The sequence below is a fragment of the Hippopotamus amphibius genome, chromosome 2, assembly GCF_030028045.1.
Source record: "Hippopotamus amphibius kiboko isolate mHipAmp2 chromosome 2, mHipAmp2.hap2, whole genome shotgun sequence".
In the NCBI taxonomy this organism is placed as follows: Eukaryota; Metazoa; Chordata; class Mammalia; order Artiodactyla; family Hippopotamidae; genus Hippopotamus; species Hippopotamus amphibius.
The window spans coordinates 42,197,438-42,224,668 of record NC_080187.1 but is presented as its reverse complement, the minus strand read 5'-3'; the positions used below and the strand labels follow the sequence as shown (position 1 = coordinate 42,224,668).

General features: G+C 37.2%; 1 pseudogene across 1 annotated transcript; it reads left to right on the top strand.

Annotated features, from left to right (window-relative positions):
- Positions 1-8,839: 8,839 nt before the first annotated feature.
- On the top strand, positions 8,840-9,394 carry LOC130846675 (gem-associated protein 6-like; annotated as a pseudogene). Its single transcript, XR_009051604.1, has one exon. The product of XR_009051604.1 is annotated as a gem-associated protein 6-like (transcript).
- Positions 9,395-27,231: the final 17,837 nt, after the last annotated feature.

Here is a 27,231-nt window from a genome sequence, read left to right as displayed (position 1 = left end):
TATCAGATAGACACTTACATACATGCACGAGGGAACATGGGCGCTGTGTGCATAGCAGCATTGTCGGCAATTACAAAATGGTGGAACTACCTAAACGTTCATTGAGATGGATAAACAAACTACTAGACTCACTCAATGTTCAATTAAAAATTTATTACACAGCAGTTGATATTAATGAAATTAATCTAATTCTATTAAAATAGGTAAAGGTTGAGTACCCTTGCAGTATGACCATTTTATTTGTTTTAATCAGTACTGTCTATTGTTATGTATGTGTTGACAACTTCTGAAGATTTGGGTGCAAGTCACCTTCAGGGAAGGGAGGGGAGAAAGAGGCTTGGGAAAGGAAAGGGAATTGAAAAGGGCAGGGGATTCAACTATAACTATAAAGTTGCATTTCAGTACAGAAAGAAAAAAGTTTGAAGCAAACTGTTTACATTTTTTAGATTTTGTTCTTAAGCAAATAATTTTGATATTTTCTGTTTTGATTTTTTTCCGTCACTCTCTGTATGTTGCAATAGTTAATCTGTACCTACATACACCCACCAACAGCACTATAAGGTTGAAATGAGACAGATTTCAAACACATTTTCACCCTCTTGATTTATGCCTCCGAACATCCTAAGGCATGGCCTGCTACCAGTACCTCCAGTAGTCTTGTCATAGCTCCTTGTCACTTCAGTATGCATGTAGACAATTATTCCAATCATGGATTCTCTCCAGTGATTACTCCCTGCACTGTACTTGTCCATGACCTCTGGCTTCTACCTCCTAAATTCCCAGCTCGCTCCATCTTATATTATACCTCAATTCCAACAATTCCTCAGTCACAAAGAGACCTACAATTCGAATTGTATTCCTGTTCTGACTTTGTGACTCCACATGTCCTCTGACTCCCAACTTAGGTTGTAAACCTGTCATATAATCTCTCCTTTGCTCAATACTCTTCTAGCGAAACTAAAATCTTTCTTGGTCCCCTCCCTTTGTCTATTGTGGACCTATGCCTAGATGGATGAATATGAGCTGGAGAGAAACCCACAACTATGCTGAAGGGTTCCTCTCTAAATTCATGTTGCACACCTTAAAAGGACCTTTATTGCTGCCCAGCAACACGGCTAGTGTTTTACTCTCTCTCCCAGGCTTTTAGACCATTATTTTATAACTTCCCTTCTTTCCTCAAACTTCTGTCACCCCCGTCTCTTTCTTCAGTCGGCTAATGTTTTTACTTCCTATTTCTCTGAAAAATAAAACAGAACTTCTACATATTCCCCCCATTATGTGTACCAATCCTCCTGCATCTGCCCTCACTTTCTCTGCCATCTACTGTCCCATTCCTGTAGATAAACTCTCTGCTCCTTTTTGTATATAACTTCTCCCATTCTGCACTGATCCCTCTCTCCTGTTCAAATCACCCCTCCAGCAATTCTGTCCTCTCTCCTTTGTACATCCTTTTTTCTCTATTGATTCATTCTCCTCAGCATGAAACATTCTATAAATCATCCAAAAGAAAAAAACTTGCTCCAACATTTCAACTACCACTCCATTTCTCTGCACCTCTTTATAGCTAAACTCTTCGAAAGAGTTATGTATATATATACATATAGCTATATAGCTTTCCTACTTTCTTTTTCCCCATTCTCTTTTATCTATTTATTTTTTTTAATTATTATTTTTTTGGGGGTACACCAAGTTCAATCATCTGTCTCCATACACATTTCCCTGCACTCGCTCCCTTCCCCGACTCCCCCCCTCCCCATTCTCTTGAAGCACTGCTGATTAGTCTTTCATCCCTACCTCTGTACAGATAGCTTTTGTCAAGTTCACCACTGAGCTTTACATTGTCAGATCTGATGAAAAATCTTTTGACCTCATCATATAGGATGTAGCAACAGTGTTTGAAGCAATTGATCACTCTCTTTTCCTTGACATGCTTTCTTCACCTGGCTTGCTAAGTTTCACTCTTCCCTGGTTCTTCTCCTTCTGTGCTGGGAAGTCCATTTTAGCCTTCGTCTCTTCCTTTCCTCATCTCCCTGACCTGTGAACACTGAAATGTCTCCAGGCTCAGTCCTTGAACTTCTTCTCTTATAAATCTTTGGTAATTCCCTTGGTGATATCATTCTGTATTATGGATCTAAAGGTCATCTATATGGTGATAACTCCAAAAGTTTTATCTCCTAACACCAGCCTCATATATACAGGTGTCTACTCGACAGTTCCATCAGAATGTCTGATAACCATCTTAAACTTACTATGTACTGAGCAGAACTCATGATTCCAATGCCTCCTTGACCTGAAACTGAGCATCTAACTGTCTTCCCTGCTTAGTAATTGGCAAATCCATTCTTCTGTGGCTCAGGCTAAAATCCTTGGTAGTTTTTTTCACTCCTCTTTTTCAGTCATAAAACATCAGCAAATCCTGTCAGGTCTACCTTCAAAATATTTCTAGAATCTGACTATTTCCAACCATCCTCTTCTATATCATACTATTCCATGCCACTGTCATCTTCCCTCTGGACTGGTGCAGGAAACTCCCACTAATCTCCGCTGTTGCTCACCCATAGCCTACTCTCCATAAGACTGCAAAGAGGTCATTTTAAGACATAAATCAGATCTTATCAGTCTTCTGCTCAAACCTTCGGAAGCAAAGTCCTTAAAACATAACCTCACCCATTGCTCCTCTCTGGCCTCATCTTCAAACTACCACACCCACCCCCATTGATAATTCTCCTCCAACTACTTCAGGATTTATTTTTGTTCCTAGAAAATAAGCACCTATGGCAGTTAACGATGTGATCGCCAGGACTATTATCTTGGGTTTGAGTTCCAACTCAACTTCCTAGATGCATGCTCTTGGCCAGGTTACTTTCTTTATGTGTTTCTTTATCTGTAATCAGAGATAACAGAACCTATCCATAGGGTTACATCAGTGGTTCTCATTGGGGGATGATTTTGCCCCTAGAAGACATCTGGCAACGTCTAGAGACATTTTTGATTGTCACAACCTGGGAGGGGCTACTCGCTTCTGGTGGGTAGAGTCCAGGGGTGCTACTGAACATCCTATAATGCATAGAATAACCCCCACAAAAAAAGAATTGTCTGGTTCAGAATGCCAATGGTTCTGTGGTTGAGAAAACTTGGGTTATTTTGTAATGATTACATGACTCAATATTTGTAAATCATATAGGACAATATATAGCATATAGTGAGAACTATATAAGTATCAGTTAATTTTTAACACATATACATTAGATGTGTATACAGTGTATATATAATAATTACTCCTCATACAGAGTTTCTTACTTAGCTGCTCTCTCTGCCTGAAATGCGCTTCCCACATTATGTACTTTCTACTTCTCACAAATCTTGCTCAGATACCATCTTATCAGAGGAAACTTCCTTGACTACCTACTGTATCAAAATCTCACCAATTTTGCCATTTTTCCTTCCCTACAGACTCTGCTTACATTTTTCTCCATCGCATGTTCAGCACATGAAATATTATATATTTATTTGTTGGTTGATCCTCTGACCTCCAACAATAATTGGTTGCTGCTCCAATATTGCACTTATATTCTGCTGCGCATTTGTTTTAATGCTACAAAATAGATTATAAGATGCTTTCAGGCATGAATCATAATTTATTATGTGTTCTTTTCTGGAAATTCTACTGTAGCACCCTGTAAATGGAAGGTGTTCAGCCAACATTTGTAGAGATGTGCAGCAGGCCATTGGAGACACAGACCTAGGAGTGTGGAAGGAGTTATGAAGTCAAGATATGGGTATTTGGGAGTCATTTGAAGTATGCAATTATCCAGATAATTCAGACCCAGAGAGTATCTTTTCATTTAAAAAAATACTTACCAAGGGAAAATTAGCCACCTTATTGGTCTTCATTAATCTTAGTCTTATGATCAACCCCTGAATTTTCCCTCTGAAGATACATCTATTTTGGTAATTACGGCATGTAAGTCAGGCAGCAGTTCCGGATTTCAGAACCAATTGCCAGAGGGCAATGTTACATCAGGAACTGGAGAAGGAAGGGGAAGGAGAGCAACTGGGGTTTTCTTGAGTAAATACAATATAGAGTAATTCAACTGTGAAGAGCACATCTGAGACCCCCCAGTGCATCTACATTTGGGGAGAAATGGAACTTTAAAGATGTGCTTTCATGTGGGAAAAGCCCTTTTTATTACAAATATGCTCCCAGTAAGTGGCAGTTTTCTGGCAGTTTTCATACCAAAATGGTGCTGCATTCATAGCACATGTCTTGTCTCATGTGACAAAAGCTTGGAATGAGCAAGCCATTTCTGAGTGCTCAAAATTCTTTGGAGACTGTACAGATTATATTATATAGTATTTACGGAAGTAAGTGCTGCTGTAGTCCAGTTGGCAAAAACACTTTCAGTGTAACCCTCCTCCATTTTCACAAACACAAAACTTCCCAGATGAATTGTCAGCTAATAAGTGGTGTTCATTGCCCTTGTTTTGTTTTTATTTTTTACTTCCCAGTAGTATGATTTAAAATTATCTTGACACACATCAGTTATAAAAATCGTTTTTATTTCAAGAGAATTTTTCAAACTTGAGCAAATAATAAACAGAAGCTTAAACATCAGATTTCATGAATGCCCAGTCCTTGGACAATTAAAATTGTACTTGGAAAATTAAAATTTGCAACTAATTTGGTATAGTCTTATTCATTATAATGCTTTCCCATTACATATGTTTTGTGAGATCCAGGAAATGAGAAACATCCCCTGGAGAGCAATTTGTTTTCTATTTTGGGGGGATTTTTTTTTCCTAGTTTAAACTATCCTTCAATGTTACTCGTTAATGTGAACTCTTCCTTCCTTTCCCTTAAAAGCTTATTTCCTAGTGATCCTCCTCATGCACTTTTTTGCCAAGCCGGCTGGCCTTTTTATTTTCTCCCTTTTTTTCTCCCCCTTATATCTCATATACACTCCACCTCTATCTCCTTTCTCATACCATATCTTCTCTTCCACCTTCTCTGTCTTTCCAAATCCTTCGCCTTCTTCAGTTCATACCTCAAATCCTATATTATCAGATTTCTGCTTTGACCCACAATGTTCTATCTATCCTCTAAGCTTATTGTAATTACTTTAAACTGTATTTTTCTTTAATTTTGAAGTAAAACATATATACACAAAAATGCACAAGTCGAAGTTTTGCAGCTCAGTTAATTTAAGGTGAACACACCTTGTGTAACCAGCACCTAGATCAAGAAATGGAATATTAACAGATTCTCAGAACTAAACTAAATCAAGGATCTAAAATAAAATGTCTGTAGGGGCCATGCTTTCTAAATATAGAAAATAATGACTTATCTTTGAAGAAAAGAAAATTGAAATCAAAGAAATGAACTATGGGTATAGTTTATAGAAGAAAGATGACAAGGGATTCCATTCTTCAGCTTTAAATTAAAAATGACAACAATTTTAAAAAGCCTAGACCCTATAGTCTAATGCGAAAAGACTGATTAATATGAATTTCATATTTATAACAATATGAATTTTTATAGTTTCTATTAAAATGAACTTTTAAGGTATCATTTTAAATATTTCACCAGTTTTGACCTAATAAGTAATGATAATGGTCAGCAGTGGTTGTAGAAATGGAAAAAATATGATAAATCTGAGAAAAACTTAGAATGTATTAGTGTTAAGATTTGGTTCAATGTTAGGGTGAAAGAGAGAAAGGAAACATGAAAAAGTTCCTATTTCTAGTTTAGACACCTGAGTGGCATAAATAACAATAGAGAACATAGAAGAAGAAAAAGTTGGTGATGGAGAACAATGATGAATTTGTTGCATAGTTTGGGTTTGAGTTGTCTGTGGGACACCTGAACGTAAGAATCTAGTACATCCTTGGCTACAGGCACTTGAAGTTTGGGAAGCTACAAATAAAGAATTGAGAGATTTGGCAATGAGGGCTGTTCTTAAAACGATAAGTATGTAAAGCCAACCAAGAGGCATGAAAGTTTGAAGGGTAGATTAAGGAAGAGATACCTAAAAAGGAGAAAAAAATTAAGTACAGTTGGTTCTAGTTATTCACTGTAGTTATAATCTAGTAAGTCACCACTAACACTGAGTTAGAGAATCTTGAACCATTGCTCTGGTCACAACATTTTCATCAGCCGATAAATACATAACTTTGTTTTCTGTGTTTTTCTATTTGAAGACACCTTATTTAATATGTATATATTATTGATGCATTAGCATTGAATTCATGATCAACAGTGCTATATCTTAGGCCTGAAAGAACACATTTTCTGCAAAAGGCGCTTCAGAGTCTTCTTGCTCTTAGAACATTAGATAGCACTTCAGCACTATGCTTTGAGGCCATTTTTAACATTGAAATCAACAAGGAGCACAGAAATGCAAAAACTATGGCACTAAATTGACTGTGGAAAGGATACTTGTTTACAGTATGAAAACTGAGATAAGAAAGCAGAGCGTTGTCTTATAAGATCTCAGCTAGGAACATACAGGTTGAGTGCCTCAAATTTTTCACTACTCTGCTTATGACCATGAAAGTGCCACAAGTATGATCTGGGGTTACAGATCAATTTTAGCAAGTAGGCAAATTTGCAAATATGGGATCTGCCAATAATGAAGATCAAAACAGTAGTTAGAAATACTTTAAGAAGCCATGGTGAATTTATCAGTTCTTAGAGCATGTAAAAGGAAGAAGACAGCTTGCAGTAGATTGAGGAGCAAGTGTGCAGTGAAGTGAAGTGAATAGAGATTTTAAGGAATAACTCTAGAAAGTTTGAAGGGAGGGGATTAGAAAACTGAAGGCATCCTAAAGACAAAAGGAATGTGTACCTTTTCCCCAACCACATCACTGGTACAGAGATCAAGCTGATCCTGATATATGTATTTTCTACCTAATTTGGGAAAGCAACCAGAAGGTAGGCATTTTAAGGATTAAGGAATGTACCTTCTTGACACCTCTATATGCAATGTTTGCAATCAACTTTTGTTAAAATAATTGTCTCCATGTAGGAAAAGCAGCCCAGGAAGGATGATTCCACAGATGTCTAGTAAGACAGCTATAGAAGAGCTCAATAGTGTTTGACACTTTTTTTTTTTTTTTTTTTTTTGTAAATTCTGAGTCCCTTGCCCCAGCTGAAACATTAGCTGACTCAGTAGAGTGAAAATGAGTATTATTCTTTGGGGTTCACAAAGTGATGTCTACCCAAACTTAACTATAACCATAAATGTTTCTAACATTTAAAGAGTACAAATAGAAAGCAAACCCTGAAGAGGCTGTACCTTCTAAAACTCTGTATAATGCTAAGAAAACTTTTTAAATTGAAAAATGATATGTCCTTAATCTGTTCTTTTAAGGGACCACTAAACACATTCCTTTACATATAAACAATTTAAATAAAATGAAAGGAGCAGAATTCTTCAATTTGTAGAATGATTGTTGAATCAACAACCACAGAGAATTTGCTACTACAAGAGAAGGCAGATGTTTCCAACTTTTTTCTTCTCACCTAATCTCTAAACTTATATTTTACATGGGGAAAATTACAGTTTGTGAAATAGACCCCTGTGAAACAATTTATACAGTATTATTTATATTTTCAATCATTTCTATTACATTGTTGGAATAAAACACTGAGTAGCCAGGATAAAAGGAGACATTTAAAAGCAACTGAAAGAAAATGACTATGTAAACATATTTTGACAATTTAGGTCAATATCAGGTAAAATACTTTCCAGTATACAGAATGTTGACCCGTGAAGCTCTCAGTATAATAAATATGTCAGAGTGAGTAATAAGAGTGGAAATTCCACTTTGAACACAACTAAATTCTTCCCAGATTGACACCCAACTGCCCCCCTCTCCCAGATAAAAACTATAAACTCTGGTCAAATTATAAAATTAAACTACCTGAATGCACTGAAGAGTGAACAAGAATATAGCCTCTAGAGAAAGTCAACACTTGAAAGAAGGAAACTGCACAGGGTGAGTTTCCCATGTTTCCAGCTTTTAGCTTTGGAGAAGGGTTATAGTTATCGTGTGGGGAAGCCAAAACTCCAATATAAAACTTGTGTTTTTTCTGCCTAAAAAACCAGAGGATAGAGATCAGGACAACCATAATAATTGGAAAGTAAGGGGTATCCTGGAAAAGCCAGAGGAATGAAACCCCAAATATTTGTGGATAAGCCCTGCCCAAATCTTTAGCTAAACCTTAATCATGCATGTGCAGGACAGACTCAAGATAGCCCAGGTATGGATCAAAGAACTGAACTGACATTTGAGTTCTCTGCAAGAGAGAGTTTGTGGTTTGAGTTCAAACAACTTAATTGTCTGCTAAAACAAAAATATCAACACTCTTCAGATAAATAATGGGAACCAGAATGTCCACACATTCCCAATGCACAGAATATGATCCAAAATTACTCAATATATAAAGAAACAAGAAAATGTGACCCCTTCTTAAGAGAAAATTCAACAAAGATCAGTTGAGGTATGTTCTAGATACTGGAATTAACAAACAATGGTTTTACATAATAGACCAGAAAGTGTTGTAACTGTGTTCAAGGACGTTAAGGAAAATATGTTCACAATAAATGAAAAAGGAATTCTAAGCAGAGAAATAGAAACTATTAAAAAGAAAGCAAATGTAAACCCCAGAACTGGAAAAAAAATGTGAAATAAAAAATTTACTGAATGTGCTTAAAGAAAGTTGGAATGACAGAGAACTGAGTCAGTGAACTTAAAAATGTATCAGTAGAGCCTCCCAGCATGGTTGCTGAGAAGCAGACACTGCTAGGAGTTTTAACTGATCTAGCCAGCGGCAACCATGAATAAATGGATGAAGAAAGGCCCCTTGGAATGGCAAGACTATGCTTACAAAGAAGTCAGAGTGACAGCCAGTGAGAAGGAGTATAAAGGATGGGTTTTAACCACAGACCCAGTCTCTGCCAATATTGTCCTCGTGAACTTCCTTGAAGATGGCAGCATGTCTGTGACTGGAATTATGCGACATACCGTGCAGACTGTTGAAATTGTGAATGAAGGGGGCCATAGCGTGAGAGAGAAGCTGATGCCTTTGTTCATGTCTGGAGACTGCAAGGCATACAGTCCTGAGGATCTGGGAAAGAGAAAGAACGGCCTGAAGAAATGGCTGGAGAAGAACCACATCCCCATTACTGAACAGGGAGCTTTACAAAGGACTCTCTGTGTGTGGCTGGGGTCTTGAGTATAGACCCACCATATGACCCAGAAAATTGGCAACAGTTCTGAGGTTATTTTATCCTGTGTTCAGGATCTTATTCAGGGACATCTTGCAGCTTCCCAATGAGAGGCCAAGAACAGTGGATACACGGATTGAAATGACTTCATTTTTTAAAAAATTCTTTGTTGTTTTTGGTAAAATCAAAGATGGGGATTATCAGTGCTAATAAGTGAACTGGGCAAGGATGACTTACAAACAAAATTAACACAGGAACATCAAAAAATAAAAATAAAAAATAAAAATAAAAAATGTATCAATAGAAATTATCTAATCTGAAAAGAGAAAGAATGGATAACTGTGGCAGAGACTGGGCAGCTATTCATCACACGTTTCCCTTTTCCCCTGGGCCTGATGCTGAACTATACTTCCCAACCTCCATTGCTGTTGAGTGTAAACATATGACTATGTTCTGGCTGATGGACTATAGGTGGAAGTGAGGTACATCACTTTCAGTGATGGAACGTATAAACATTCCATGTCTTTCTCCACACTCTCTCTTCAACAATCTACTAGGTGAAGGAAAATACTTAAGGTAATCACAGGAGCTATGCACTGAAGATAGCACAGCCTCCATTCCTGAATGCTGGGTAGGGCACAGCCAACTTCTTCAACTCAGACATATTAGCAAAAATAAATTTCTATGGTATTATGGTCCTAAGTTATTTAGGTTAGTTCTTTTTCAGCAGATATTGTTACCATACTAAATCAGTAACTGCTGTTATTACCTTCAATGTCATCTTCATATAATGATTTCATATTTTGTCCTCAGCCTTCTTCCAGTTAGTCTTTATGTCAAAAATGAACTTCTGAACCATTCTTATATTACTAATACTTTCTTTTTATACTAATCATAAATAATTATAGTTAATAAAAAAACACTTGAATAGGTATATAATTTAAAACTTTCTTTTGCTAAATCAACTCATTTGTAATTAAGAGTAATCCCTTGAGATGAACATGGCAGTTGTTAGTTTCTCCATTTTCTAGAATGAAAAAAGATAAAGAAGGAAGGAGGGAGGGAGTGACAGAGGGAGGCGAGGAAGGAAAGGAAGGAAGGAAGGGAGGAAGGAAGGGAGGAAGGAAGGAAGTGGGGATGGAGAGAGGAATTGAGGGGGAAAGAAAACAACATAAGTTTAGAGAACTCTAACTAGCTGGCTGGAGATAATGCAATTTCCACATAAGGCAGACAGAGTCTCATACAGGTCTGCCTAGTAGCTGTTTAAGGATGACTTTGTACACTGAAACATTTTATCTCCTTATTCCTTCTAAAAGTGAAATTCAAACTCTAACTTCATTATACACTCTCATCTTTAGAAGCTACACATCCTATAGGAAATAGTTTTATCAGTTTTCTTTTGGGCACCTGCCCTTACCATACCAATAAACTAGTTTGAAAAGTGGAAAATTTCCATAGAGAAGGCCCCACAGGGCACCAAGCATCTGGTTAAGATGATGTGTTTCCTGAATTGACAGATTTCAGATGCTCAGTTTGAACTGTGCACAAGCCTGGTACTCTTGTTCTGTGACCTTTACATCTTCCATCGTCTCCTGAGCAAGTTCTCTCACAAAAGTGATCCTTAGGTCTTTAGATATGTGAGAATTTTTCATCCTTTGTTGAAACTTCGTTGGTGTTAGTCTGGTGAAAACCTACTCTTTGTCTATTTGTTTGTCAAATTGGGAAGGGGTGGCAGAGAGGGGTTAGAAATGTTGTTTTATTGTTTTATTTCATAGTCAGAAGAGGTATAACCTTGCTGAGAGGGTGACAAATTCAGTTATAGTCAACCAGTACTTGACAGGTTTTATCAGAAAACCAAACAAGGAAAGAGTATGTATGCCCGCTACCAGCTGTCACACTATTGAACAATAAATGTTTGATGAAGCCGACCTGCAAATACACATATCTCTGTGGAAGTCAGCTTTAAGTAGCTACTAGCTGACAAAATTAACAAGAAAAGGCCTTGGTAGAGGATATCAAAAGAAAAGGGGAGAAAAGGAAACCCCAAATCTCCCAATTCTTTTTTTTGTTTAGGTGTGTATTGAAAGAGCCTCCACACAAGGTAGAGTTTGAAATGCAGCTGCAGTTTTTTTAAGATAAATACACAGTTTCCATCTCAGCCCATATTGAAAATGCAGTTTGGATAATTGTCAGATTTTTCAAATTAGTTGTGCTGTGAAAAAACAGAGACTTGTCTGCCGGAAATGTGAGGATTTGGTCTTGCTTTGGAAGCAGCTCCGGGCCTCTTGCTGACAGTACAGGTGTTGGAGAAGCAGCTAGTGAGGTGCAGATGAAGGGACTCGCCCAATCTCCTACCTTACACAGGCCGGCCTAGTTTTGGTTATCCTGTTTAAAATGATTTTTTTTCCTGAAGCCTGAAGAGGAACAAAAAAAAAAAAAAGAAAGAAAGAAAGAAAGAAAATGTCTTGAGCAAAAGATTCCTGTTGCATACCCTAACTTCTCCCCACCCAAGTCAAAATCAGTGACATTTCCCACCTTTAAGGGAAAATTCTATATGATTATTTTAAGCTAGCATAAAATTTCTCAATTCTTCTCAGCAGCTTATGAAGTTACTTTAGAGAAAAATCAAGTATTATTAAAATATTTCAGATAAACCAAAAAATGCTTTCTCCATCTTTACCCATCCCCTCCCCCAGTGTTTTCATTGTACTGCTTTTATATTTCCATTACTAAGCCTAAGTTGCATCTTGACTTATATTTTGCATGTTTAATTGCGGGTTTCCTGATGACAGGGATCTGATCTTATTTAACCTTGATACTTCTCCATTTCTAGCTATTGCTCATAGCAGGTCTCAATGCATAGTGATAGAGTTGACCATCAATCCAGAAATGTTTAAGAGACTCATTTGAAGCAGACTGTGGACATCCCAGACAGAGTCCTACAGGCCTTACATTATTACACTAATGATATTTTAGCTAGTACTTGGCAAAGAGAAGAATAAATCCACTAACTATGGAAGAAAGACATAAAAGATTACATCCCATGCTTTCCGTTCAGGCGATCGAAGTAAATAGAAAACACAGGAAGGAAATTCCACATCCATATCCCCAGTTAGAGGCTTTAATAAAATATGTCATAATTAAACTATCTCTCAACACATTAATGAATTTTCACATGTGCATTTTCCTTGTGAACTTTCATTCTGTTTGTACATTTTTGAGCTCATCTCATGATAGCATCTAGTATTTTATGGCAAAGAGAGTGGTGTTATAAATATAAATTATATGTTCTGTCAATCTGAAAAAGCCACAAATATTATCTGTTAGGGTTTCTTGCTTCTTATCTCTGCCTCTCCAAATTTTTCCAATCCATATTGCATTAAAGAATTTTGAAGATCTTTTTTTTAAATCTGTTCTAATATTTATCTATTTCCAGAGTGTTGAATAAAGTTTAATCTTGGCAATAGGGAGACAGAGATGAAAAATGTCTACGATGGATTCTATAAGCAAGACATGTCTGTAAAACTAAATTATCCTTCATGCTGCATAGATGTGGGTCTCCATATACACCTGAAAGTGCAATAGTTGACTGCTGTTTGATAATTAGCTATTAAAAATACGAAGAAGAGAGATATTGGAGGAAATGAATGCTTTTATATAAACAAATATTGGGGGACAAAACTCCACGTAGAGATTGATGACAAACATGGTGATTGTTGAAAAGAAACAGAGGTAAGTGTTAACCTTAAGTCACTGTTGTGTAGAAATGAAACTGTCAGTCAACCTTCTATTTCTCCTTGAGAATAGGAGAACAGGCTTGCTAAGAAATGTGACATCTATCTTTAGTGTAATGATTGAGACACAATTTAGATATCCTTTTTGCCAATATCAGGCACAAACCTAGGTGTTCAGATGGATTACCACAATCCCATAACTCCAAAATAAGGAAGAGAAACAAGAATAAGAGCAGTGGTTATGCATAAACCCCAAATAAATTGTCAAATGCAGTTATATTGATTGTGAGTATGTGTGTCCTTTAATCTAGAGTTCCACTGTGAAAATGGAGAAAAACTAAATTTTAATGCCAACCTTCATCTACCTCTGCTTTGTGGGCATCTGTAGCTATATTACAAATTCACACCACATTTCTGTGAACTGGATATAATGTGTACGTGCAGCAAAACTCTCTTATGCATCTTGCTGAGGCAGAGATTCAATTATGTATGCAGTCCACTCCTACCCCAGAGCTTTGCACTCCATGAGGAAAATCCAGGCTCTTATTAATATTATCAGTGCAGTTAGACCAAAGGATCTAGCAATCCTACTTCTGGGTGTGAATCCAAAGAAAATGAAAACAGGGTATGGAAGAGATATCTGCACTCCCATGTTCATTGCAGCATTATTCACAACAGCTAAGATAGGGAAACCACCTAAGTGTTTGTCAACAAGTGAATTGATAAAGAAGATGTGGTGTATATGCATACACAATGGAATATTATCCGGCCATAGAAAAGAAGTCCTGCCATTTATGACAATGTGGATAGGCCTAGAAGACATTATGCTAAATGAAATAAGGGAGACAGAGAAAGATAAATACTACATGGTATCATTTTTATGTGGAATCTTTAAAAAAAATAAAACATCAAAATCATAAAAACAGAGAGTAAAAAAGTAGTTCCCAGGGGCTGGAGGGTGGGGGAAATAGGGAGAGGTTGGTAAAAAGTACAAACTTTCAGTTATGAGATGAATAAGGTCTGAGATCTAATGTGTAACATGGTGACCATAGCTAATAACACTGTATTATATGACTGAAATTTGCTAAGGCAGTAGAATTGTCTTATGCTTTCATCAAAAAAAAATTTTTTTTAACTGAACTATAGTTGATTTACAATGTTGTGTAAATTTCAGGTGTACAGCACAGTGATTCCGTTATGCATCCATATATTTTTTTCAGATTCTTTTCCATTATAGGTTATTACAAAATATTGAGTATAGTTCCCTGTGCTGTACAGTAGGTCCTTGTTCATTATCTATCTTATATATAGTAGTGCGTATATGTTAATCCCAAACTCCCAGTTTATCCTTCCCCCCACCTTTTCCCCTTTGGTAACCATAAATTTGTTTTCCATGTCTGTGAGTCTATTTGTTTTGCATACAAGTTCATTTGTATCATTTTTTTTAGATGCCACATATAAGGAATACCATTATATTTGTCTTTGGCTTACTTCACTTAGTATGATAATCTCTAGGTCCATCCATATTGTTGCAAATGGCATTATTTCTTTTTTTATGGCTGAGTAATATTCCATTGTATGTGTATCTTTATCTGTTCATCTGTCAATGGATATTTAGGTTGCTTCTATGTCTTGGCTATTGTAAATAGTGCTGCAGTGAACATTGGGATGCATGTATCTTTTCAAATTATGTTTTTCTCTTATTTCTTTGAATAATGCTTTTCTTGGTTATTATAAATAGTGCTACAGGCTTTCCTGGTGGCACAATGGTTAAGAATCCACCTGCCAATGCAGGGAACATGCATTCGAGCCCTGGTCCAGGAATATCCCACATGCCACAGAGCAACTAAGCCAGTACGCCACAACTATTGAGCCTGTGCTCTAGAGCCTGTGAGCCACAACTATTGAGCCCACATGCCACAACTACTGAAGCCCATGCACCTAGAACCCATGCTCCACAACAAGAGAAACCACCACACTGAGAAGCCCACGCAACACAACAAAGAGTAGCCCCCGCTCACTGCAACTAGAGAAAGCCCATGGTCAGCAACAAAGACCCAACGCAGCCAATAAATAAATAAATAAAACAAACAAAAAAATCAAACTATTAAAAAAATAAAAAATAAAAATAAATAAATAGTGCTGCAATGAACATTGGGGTGCATGTATCTTTTTGAATTATACTTTTCTCCAGATATATGCCCAGGAGTGGGATTGCAAGATCATATGATAGCTCTATTTTTAGCTTTTTAAGGAAACTAAATACTGTTCTCCATAGTGGTTGTACCGATTTACATTCCCACCAACAGTGTAGGAGGGTTCCTTTTCCTCATACCCTCTCCAGCATTTATTATTTGTAGATTTTTTGACGATGGCCATTCTGACCCATGTGAGGTGATACCTCACTGTGGTTTTGATTTGCATTTCTCTAGTAACTGGCAGTCTTCAGCATCTTTTCATGTGCCTTTTGGCCATCTGTATGTCTTCTTTGGAGAAATGTCTATTTAGATCTTCTGTCTATTTTTTAATTGGGTTGTTTGTTTTTTGATATTGAGCTGTATGAGTTTTTTATATATTTTAGATGTTAATCCATTGTTGGTCACATCACTTGCAAATATTTTCTCCCATTCTGTAAGTTGTCTTTTCATTTTGTTTATGGTTTCCTTTACTCTGCAAAAGATTTTAAGTTTAATTAGGTCCCATTTTAAAATTTTTGTTCTTATTTCCAGTAATCTAGGAGATGGATTAAAAAAAGATATTGCTGTGATTTATGTAAGAGTGTTCTGCCTATGTTTTCCTCTAGGAGTTTTATAGTATCCAGTCTTACATTTAGGTCCATTTTGAGTTTATTTGTGTGTGGTGTTAGAGAATGTCCTAATTTCATTCCTTTACACGTAGATTTCAGTTTTTCTGGCACCATTTATTGAAGAGACTTTCTTTTCTCCAGTGTATATTCTTGCCTCCTTCATCATAAGATTAATTGGCTATAGGTGCATGGGTTTATTTCTGGGCTTTCTGTCCTGTTCCACTGATATATATTTCTGTTTTTGTGCTAGTACCATACTGTTTTGATGACTATAGCTTTCTAGTATAGTCTGAAGTCAGCCCTGTTTTTCTTTCTCAAGATTGCTTTGGCTATTAGGGTCTTTTGTGTTTCCATACAAATTTTAAGGAAGGAAGGAAGAAAGAAAAGGGAAGGGAGGGAGGGAGGGAGGAGGAAAGGAAGGAAAGAAGGAAGGAAGGGAAAAACTTTGTTGGTTTCTAGTCCTAGTCCTGGAGGAAATTTCTACTCCTAAATGCAAATCATTTGAAAGGCTAAAGAAGGAAAGGGCTGTCTACTTTGTGAACTGATAACAGAAAAATCTCTGCTCCATTATGCAAGTCTAGAGAAAAGAATGGCTTATAAACACTGGTTTTTTTCAGTCCATCTGGGCGCCTGGACCCTGTGTTGCCAAGAGATACCTCCGGTACTGAAATGACATAAGAAGACCCATGTTTACATTAACATCCCCATTTGACTCACTGTTTGATTAAGACAAAGGAGAGGGAAGCTGTACACCCAGTCTCCATTAGCAGCAAAGAGTAAGGCAGGCATTTTTATAGGCATTACTCCTCAAATGCCCTAAATCCCCATTCCTCTCTGCTCCCTGCTACAGCCTCTGTGGCCCCCCCACAACCTCACCATTGTAACCTGATATTAAGAAAGAGACTGATAATCCTTGGCCAATGCAAAGAAGTCCAAAAAAGCAGCCAGAACAATGAAAACAGGGTAGGTTTTAGAGTCTGATGGGGTACAGTTGGAAAAGTAGTTTATTTTCACAGGAAAATGAACAAGAAGGTCTAATTTTCCATGAAGTCTGCCACCTATTATCTTCAGCTGCCATATATTTAATTATTTTTATGGAGAAAGAACAAGAGTGAAAGTGCCATAGCAGAATGCCTCTAAAAACATGAGAAGAGGGTTTTCACATGTGTGCTCTATCCCTATCCTTTTGAGAAAAAAAGGTCAGAAGAGGTATGTGCAAACAGAAGGATTGTGTATTGATGATTTAAGGCAGATGTTCTTAACATGACCCCAACGTGTGACAGACACGTGGATGAGTTGCAATTGGTTGGGGAAGGGGAGGGCGACTATGTGGGAGTGATGTTTCTTTTTTTTTAATTTTTTTATTGAAATATAGTTGATTTACAGTGTTGTGTTAGTTTCAGGTGTACAACAAAGTGATTCGGGTATATATATGTGTGCATGTATATATATTCTTTTTCAGATTCTTTTCCATTTCAGGTTATTACAAGATATCAAATATAGTTCCCTGTGCTGTACAATAGATCCTTGTTGTTTACCTATTTTATATATAGTAGTGTGTGTATGTTAATCCCAACTTCCTAACTTATCCCTCCCTCCCACTTCCCCTTGGTAACCATACATGTGTTTTCTATGTCTGTGAGTCTATTTCTGTATTGTAAATAAGTTCATTTCTATCATTTTTTTAGATTCCACATGTAAGTGATATCATATGGTATTTGTCTTTCTCTATCTAACTTACTTCACTTAGTATGAGAATCTCTAGGTCCATCTATGTTGCTGCAAATGGCTTTATTTCATTCTTTTCTATGGCTAAGAAATATTCCATTGTGTATGGAATATTTATCTTATACTTACCTTCTTCTTTATCTGTTCATCTGTTGATGGACATTTAGGTTGCTTCCATGTCTTGGCTATTGTAAATGATGCTTCAGTGAACATTGGGGTACATGTATCTTTTTGAATTAGTGTTTTTGTCTTTTCCGGATATATGCCCAGGAGTGGGATTGCTGACTCATATGGTAACTCTGTGAATGGCATTTCTAATAAAAGCTAAAGTACCAACATTTGTAAATAGTTCATTTGTTTGTTATGACTCTGACAAAATCCAAAGGCATTCCTAAAGTAACATCCATCTTTCTCATCTACATCTCAGCTTTCTGGAGTAAGCCTGAAAGAGGTGGCCATACAAGTAAACAGGAAGTCATTGAAAATAGCTCCCCCCCACCCCACCCCCACCCCACCTCTGCTCTGCTATCCATGCAAGAACCTTTGTGAGAAGCTACTTGAAATGTAGTGTGAGTTTTTTACTTCTCTGAACTTTTCTATTAAAATTTTCGTATGAGAGTGTGTTTCACTTTACAGCATCCCGTGTGTCATGGTTGAAAAGAGCTGAAGCCTGCATATCCACAGGAAAATGTCTTTTCCTTGATTTTACCACATCAGTCCCTGCACTTAATAGCTTCAGATCATTCCAGAGGAGATTTAAATGGGTGAAGAGTGTAAAGCGCTCAGAACAGTGCCTGAGGTTATGTATGATAGTTGTTGTGTCCTTAATAAGATTCGGCCTTAGATTTAAAAGATACTGATAAGACTTGTTCTTTCCAAGATTTGCTGTGATGTGAAAGGAATACCTTTGCACTCTCTACTCTCTGTTGTAAAAGCACTAAAATGCGATAAACTAGAATCAGGAGGAAATTATTAACGATTGGACTGTCCTTTTATCTGTTCTCTAAATTAGTCTGCCACTGACTTCAGTCTTTTCTCCACTATGACTTTCTTTCTTCTCCTAGATCACTTGAGGTTCCTTCCACCTTTTACTCCTTCTTCTTAATTCACTTACATGCTGGAAATTGTGCTAAATAAGCTCAAACACAGAAAGACAACTTCTCGAACGTTATTCTTCCACCCTCATTTAAAAACCTTGTTCCTTTGCACTTTGTGTCACCCAGCTGTAATGCCCACTTCTCTTCTTTCAAACTAATCTACAAAACTCATAGCCACTTCCTACATTTAGTTAAGGTTTGACCTCATAGTCTTCCTCTCCTTCCTCTCAATACCTAGTGTGTCTTCAGTTTCCCCATGGAGAACCCACCTTTTAACAACCTAATATTGCAATTCTTCCTTGACTTCCTCAATTCCACTGAGCTTCATCTTCACCACACCCATCCAGCCTTGCTTTAGTCCCCAACACCCAGGGCCACACCTTGGACCTTATCAAGACTGTTCTACAACAGAAACGACTGTTTCAAACATGCTACCACCCCCTCCTATCTCTCCAGCCTTCTCACTCACTCACCACAGATATTTAGACCTTACCGAGATTTATCATCTTTGGACCCCTTTGCTGTCTCCCATCTCTGCTCTCTCTCTGCACTTCCATCTCTTTCCAGCCCAACCCCCATGGTCCACTGCCTCCATGATATTCTTCCAAGTAGTCCAGATCTGCTGGTCTTTATGTGCTCCCAATATATGTGAAACAAAAGTACATATGAAACAAAAGTGTGCTGAAAAAGGTTTTAACTCCCTCAAAAACATTGCCTTCTTAACACTATGATTCATTTCATAGGTAAACTTTCAGAAATTTGCCTCCACTCTTTCATCTACCACTTAGTCTTCAACCATTACCATATGTCTTCTACTTCCTTATTTCTAATGAGAATACCTTCCCAAGATCATTACAAATTCTTTGTTGCCAAATCCAGAGGACTCACTTCACTCTTCATCACTTGACTCTCAGAACTACTATAAACTCTCAGTTACTCCCTTTCAAAGCCTGGTACACCTTTCTGAGCCCTATTCCTCCTCTTTCACCTGCTTAATTCCTCCATTAAGTATCCTTGGAACTTAGCTTAAGTGTCACCTCTTCCAGAAGCCTTCCTTAACTCCGCAGAAGTAAATTATGTGTCCATCCTATGTGTGTATGTTGAACCCTTTACTCATCCTTATAGGTCATCCTGTAATGTAATTCCTGCTTACTTCCTTTAAGTGAATGACTGTATAAGTACAGATGGAACCAGGAGACCTTTCTCCCATCACATCTCTACCCCAAGTGCTTTTGATCTCCTGTGGTTATCAGGAAAATGTGGTAAAGATTACCACTAAAGTCATGGGACTAGATAGCAAGTCGCCTCTCAGACATTTCACAAGAATAGACTCTCAGAGAAGTTTTTAATAGGTCAAACTCCTCCATTTTGCAATAACCTTACCCCCATCACCATAACGACATCTTTCCCATTATGAGCAATGGGGACCATTAATTGGAGAGGTAACTTGGAGATGTCTGAACTCATAGTCCTCTATGTAGTGATCTCCTCTTCTCCTACAGGTCCTTCCTATGCACTGGCAGGCATCATCAACCAATCAACACCTGATGGCTCCCTTCAGGGTCACAACCCTCCCAGTACCTTGGCCTCAGGAAACTCTGAGTCATGTTCTTCCGCAATATTAACCCTTAATATTCGTTAAATTAACACAGATCTTACATATCAACAGGAAAAACAAATCATCCTGATTCTATCAAATGATACTCCAATCACAGTATAAATCTCTAAAATATTTAAGGCAAAAATCAAGAGAGGTCAGCGAGTGGCATATTAACCATCATGAAATTATTCAGGGACCTTTTCCAGGAACAGAAAGGGTAAAAGAGTGCAGTGTAAACAGAGAGATTTAGGTTCAAGACTACCGCTGAAAACCCATTGACTCTGGAGTTGAATGCCCACTATATAGTCATGTTCCATCGTAGAAGAAAGGAAGGAAGCATGGAAGAAAAGTTATAAAATTTTGGTCCTTGCTCTCAATAAGTTCATAATCTAATGATAATAGAATGTGTATTGTGACAACTGCTAACCAAAAAATATGAGCAAGATGCTGAGGAGATCTTCATTAAGCAATTAAGGAAGCACCCAAAATAGAAAGCTGTATTTGGGGTCATGGAAGCAAGCACCCACTTGGAAACGCCTGGCAAAAATATCTCCTTCTGCCGGTGCTCACTTTCTCAGCACATAGGAAGAGGCTGAGTAAAAGGACTTTGGAGTCAGCCACACCTGGGTCACAATCCCTTTGTCTGCTGCCTGCCTATGTGATCTGGGGCAAGTGGCATCCCTGCCCTGTGTCTCCATGTCCTGTACGACACCACCTCCCTCACAGGTTCACTGTGAGGGTTCTCTGAGATATGGGGAATTAAATGCTCAACACTGTGTCTCCTGTTGTGATTGTTCCTATTATTCCTCCATTCACTTCAAGGTTTCCTTTGACATTTGTTTTAACCAAAACTCCCTAGGGTAAAATTGACAGGAAGAAGTCCCCACAGAGACTGTGACTGTGGAGATTGCCCCACACAGGAAGGAACATTACCCTGATGGCGGCTAGCTCATCGTTGTTGAAGAGGCTAACGTGTGCAATCTTCCTTCAGGCTCTGGCTCCACACCTACTAAGAGGTGTGGAAGAAGATATGAGTTTGGCTGAGCATAAAGAAAATTTGAGGATGCTTCGTGGCATTTAATTACTTCAGTGCATGTCAGAACTTGCATGGCCATGAGGTAGAGAAGAAGGCTAATGCTGTGAGAAAATCTAGCAGACATTCATTTTATTTTGTTCATCATTAAAAGATAAGGGTAGTTAAGGTTTTCTGACATTTTACAGAGTCCTATTTTCAGTTGCACAGAAACAGCTGACCTCAGGAAACAGTAGATTATAAAACTGCCCACAGAGGTTCCTGCTGTTTTCCCTTCATGGTATCTGAAATACTATTGTTTGAGTTTGGGAAAACAAGAACCAAAAATGGTCCTTATTAAAACATAAATGTCCATTAGGGAATAAATACTTTAAGCTGTTATCGGTCATTTGTACCTTAGGATTAGTGAAAGTCAGAGTCTGTCCTGAGAATATGTTTTGATAAGCTAGGCAGAGAAGAGGAAGCACCAGCTCATTACATTCGTGAAAGTATGAGGACAAAAAGTTACTCGAGGGAAAAGGAATTTTAACCCAAGAATCTGAGTGCAGTAAACAGTTACTTCAAGCACTTCATCACTGTATCTCACAGCAGGCCTACTCAGAGGCAACAGATAGGATATTTTTTTAAATTGGAGTATAGTTGATTTCCAATGTTGTGTTAGTTACATCAAAGTGATTCTGTTATATATATGCATATATACATATATGTTCTTTTTCATGTTCTTTTCTGTTATGGTTTATTATAGGATATTGAATATAGTTCCCTGTGCTATACAGTCAGTTCTTATTGTTTATCTGCTTTATATATAGTAGTTTGTATCTACTGATCCTAAACTCCTAATTTATCCCTCCCCCACCCCTTCCTTTTTTGGTAACCATAAGTTTATTTGTTTTCTATGTCTGTTAGTCTGTTTTGTTTTTTTTTTGTAAATAAGTTCATTTGTATCATTTTTTAGATTCACATATAAGTGATATTATATGATACTTGTCTTTCTCTGATACTGATTTACTTCGCTTAGTATGATAATCTCTAGGTCTGTCCATGTTGCTGCAAATGGCATTATTTCATTCTTTTTTGTGGCTGAGTAGTATTCGTTGTGTGTATATGTATATATATATATATATATATATATATATACACACCACATCTTCTTTATCCATTCAGCTGTCGATGGACACTTAAGTTGCTTCTATGTCTTGGCTATTGTACATAGTGCTGCTGTGACCATTAGGGGTGCATGTATCTTTTCGAATTAGAGTTTTCTCTGGATATAGTCCCAGGAGTGGGATTGCTAGATCATATGGCAATTCTATTTTTAGTTTTTTAAGGAAACTCCATACTATTTTCCATAGTGACTGCACCAATTGACAGTCCCACAAACAATATAGGAGTATTCCCTTTTCTCCACAACCTCTGCAGCACATTTTTTTTTTTTTTCTGTAGACTTTTAAATGATGGCCATCCTGACTGGTGTGAGGTGATACCTCATTGTATAGTTTTGATTTGCATTTCTCTAATAGTTAGCAACATTGAGCATCTTTTCATGTATCTATTGGCCATCTGTATGTTTTCTTTGGGGTTATGTCTATTTACATCTTCTGTCCACTTTTGGGTTTGTTTGGTTTTTTGTTGTTGTTATTTCATTGCACGGGCTATTTGTATATTTTGGAAATTAAGTCCTTGTCAGTATTTTTTAACAAATGTGCTATGCATAATCTCAGTTTAAAGGTGCATCATTCTGAGAATGTCTGAGGGAAAGTTCCTGAAGCATTTTGAGTCCCTGGAGGAAGAAAAGAACATGATAGATAGGTAGGTAAGTAGGTAGATAGATAGATTTTCCCATTAAAAAGTAGATTGTATTTTTAATGTGTTGGCACTTTAGTGACTAATATTTTACACAGTATTAATACTTAGGCAGGTTATTCATTTAGATTGCAAACTTTACAATGAAAATCTCAGCAATATTCTGCTAATGTTTATCAAATGAAGGCATCATTTATCTAAGCTTGAGCTCATTACACTACGAAATAAAGTTATTGCCAAATGAAAAACAAAACATTTCTGAAGTTTAGATTGTGTTTGTCATCTTACTATTACATATCTATATCATATAACTATTTATATGTAAGAATGAATATGTTTCAATACAGAATTCTCCTAATATACTCAAGTGGTACCCACACAAAGCAGCATGTTTGGTGGAAGAAAGCCAAATTAAAAGCTGAACAGTTTGGATGCCTCCTCTCCCAACCCTGGAGCAGATTTAATGTATCTATCTGTGTTTTACTTTTCTCTCTGTGAAACAAAGATAATAGTAATGCCTACCACAGGTACTGTGAGGTATTGTGCTGTGAGTGTTCACTGAGACATTGCACATGTCTCTGCTTTATAAACTCAAGTGCCTTATATTTTTAGTTTTATTAATGTTTTATATATTATGTAGAGATGCAAATAAAAAGCGTAGGTCTTTATGTACAGGTGTAAAGCTTGGTATCTAAATCCTACATGTGAAAAAACATCATCTCTACATGTAAAAATACATGGTCACAAAATTTCCTATGTTCATATTTAAAACATGGTCATTAAATACTTCCCTGGGTACATACATAAAATATGTATAAAACCAAAAGTAAGATCAAAGAAATGACTGCTTCAGCCCTCAATTCCTCAAATAAAATATCCAACTTCAGCTCCCTAGCACATCAAGCTTATCACTGGCCGATTCGCTATAATAAGATCCCTAAAGGCTTATACACACAAGTGTGTGAGCGCATGTACAGTACATTTATACAGTGACATATGTCAGAGTTCAAATGCCACCTCTCCAGAGTGGACTTTCCTATTTTCTTTCTGAAGAACCATCATCTCCCTAATCACTCTCTGTGATAAATCCATTTTATTGCCTTTTTGCACCTGTTACAATCTGAAATATCTTGTTTATTTTTTCCTTGTGCCTTACGTGCCCATATCATCTCTGCTATTCCTATCCTGACACTACACAAAGTATGAGTGTAAATCCCTAAAGGGTAGGGTATGTGCTTGTTAACTGTTATATTTACAACATCTAGAATAGTACAAGGAACCATGTTTAATAAACAGACATCGAATAAATGAACACTGAACAGTTCCCCGTGTAAAACATACACATTCTGCATGTAATGTGACTTACAAGTTTATCTCCATCGAATCTGTTCTTTTGTCTAGACTGGATCTGGTGACATCATGTGCTGTGTCTTTCTTCTAGAACTTTGAAAGTACTGGATCAATGACTCTACCTCTGACCCTGATTTCTCCCCAGTGATCCAGGTACTGGGTCTTGAAGTATTGAGGCCATTTCCCCAGAGCTGTGGAAATACGAGCTAACAGATTGTGAACTGCCAAAGCTCTCCTACCAACTCAGTCAGAACATTGTGAATGACAGTAATGTTGACAGTTTTCACTTCAGAAAATATAGGGATAATGTGATTTCAGTTATTCATCCCCTCAGGTTGATGGGTGGAAATCTGAGCACTCTTTTTAGACAGTTGGTGAGGAATCTGTAGTCCATTTTTCCCTCCTTCTGACAAAGCTGCCATCACACTGTCGCATCTTAAGAATCTTGCAGGACAGAAAGAACAGACTAGTTTTGTTAGCTTACTTCTAAACTGGCTTCAGTGTATGCAAGTTTCAAGAGTTTATCTTCAATTACTTACACCCATTCCTATGATTCCTTCGGCTTTGTGGTTAGGAAAGCCCCATTGTTGGTTCCTTTATCTGTATGGATTTTTATCGCTGTTTAAAGTAAGCTTTGACGATCTTGTCAAAATGGTATACCACGTTTTACTTTTTTTTTTTTTTTGAATACCAAAACCCTTAAGATATTATTAGTAGTTTGGTGACCAAACCCTAACTCACCCCCAAAATAACTTAAGACAAAATATAAAAGGTTATCTGTAAATAACCTTGCAAGGTGAGGAGATGAAGAATGGGTATATATACCATATGAATAAGAATAAAGATATTTTGTTGATTCATAAAGATAGTATTGGCAGGTGTAAGTCTAATAAGTTATTAGGAGAAATCTCTCTAGTGTCAGAAAGCTGGGTTTGATGGCAATGACTTTCAGGCCATCTTTGATGCAAATTTCCTGTATACTAATCCTTGGGTTATAACATAAAGTTGGTACATGTGATGGTTAATTTTACATATCAACCTGACAGGGCCACAGGATGTCCAGATATTTGGTTAAACATTATTCTAGGTGTGTTCATGAAGGTGTTTCTGAATGAGTTTATCGTTTGAGTTAGTAGATTGAGTGAAACAGGTGGCCGTCCCCAGTGTGGGTGTCCATCATCCAGCCTGCTGTGGGCTGAATAAAACAAAAAGGGCAGAGGAAGGGAGAATTCATTCTCTTTGACTGACTTTGAACTGAGAAATTAAAATTCTCCTACACCCAGACTAGAATTTATACCATCAGCTGTCCTGATTCTCACGCTTTCAATCTTGGACTAGAACTAAACCACTGGTTCTCCTAGGTCATCAGCTTGTAGATAGCAGATCATGGGACTTCTCAGCTTCCATAATCACATGAGCCAATTTCTTCTAATAAATCAATCTATCTATCTGTCTATCTATCTATCTATCATCTATCTATCTATCCATCCATAGAGAGAGAGAGAGAGAGAAAGAGAGGGAGGGAGAAAAGAGAGAAGAGAGAAAGATCTTCTGTTGATTCTGTTTCTCTGGAGAACCTTAATAAGTGTATGTATAAGGTCCTTAAAATACCCATAGGCTAAATAAGTTACACTCACAACTATGTATCTTTCAGAGTTTCTTGTAGCCAAGAACACAATCTTTGAGTCCAATTTTTAAATAGCTGATTAAAGATGGTTGTTTTACCTTTCTCCTCTTCAAAATTATTGAACAGCAACGAGAAATCAGAGGAACCAAAACTCAAGCTCATCCTTGCCAAATTTTGGAGGCACCTATACCCCAAAGTCACAAATTCAAGACGGCTAACAACTGCACTGCAGGTTCAGGAGGGTGCCACAGAGAGAGGAGGCCTATGTTTGCAGATCCCAGAGACAACCTCAAGAAACAGAGCCCTGAAATCATTGGCTCCAACAAGGAGGGAAAACCAAAATCTCCTGTCTGGAACAAGGGGTGACAATAATTTTCCTGGCAAAAAATTAGCACTGAGTCTCAAGAAACTTACTGGCCATTCATATTTGGAGGACACGTTCTGTTTGTGAGGCTAGCGGAGAAGAAAAATTTGGCATTGTGAGTAGTTCTGCAGTGTCAAATGTGGTTGGGAAAAGTAAAGGCTTGGAGAAATTGTTTGTTCTCACAATATCCAACTACTTTAAATGGTTTTCTTGTAGCCTAGAATATAATTTTTATTCCTCCCACCACATGAACCTCCAGTAAACACACCTGATTCAAAAATAAGTAATAACCAAAAATGAGCAAGCACAAGAATTATACAAATACACTATGAGGATAAAATGAAGACAGTAATGGGAAAAACAAATAGCAAATGGGTAAAACACACTAGGAGACACTGCTGTGAATTTATGACAATTGTGATTGAACAGACCAACAGGAAATTTTTAAAAACCGTAGACAACACAAGAACATAAAGGATATATACTAAAAAATTAGAGAAGCTATAGCTAGATAGGAAAAAAAATGAAACATGGACAGGCAGAGCCCAAGAAATAAGAAAAACAAAATAATCACATAAAAGAAAGCTAACTTGGAATATAAATGAGAATAGATATTTCTAAAAACACAGTAAGAAATATGGGGTCAAAGATCTGAAAAAAAGGCAAATGAAATACTATAGAAATGATCAAAGAATTAAAGGAAATTGTACACTAGTGGGGGCCTGGTTCGATCACTGGTCAGGGAACTAAGATCCTGCAAGCTGTGTGGTGCAGCCAAAAATAGATAAATGAATAAATATAGGAAACTGTAGAGAAAATAACAGGTATGGAACTATCTAAAAGTCGATGTTATGCCTAT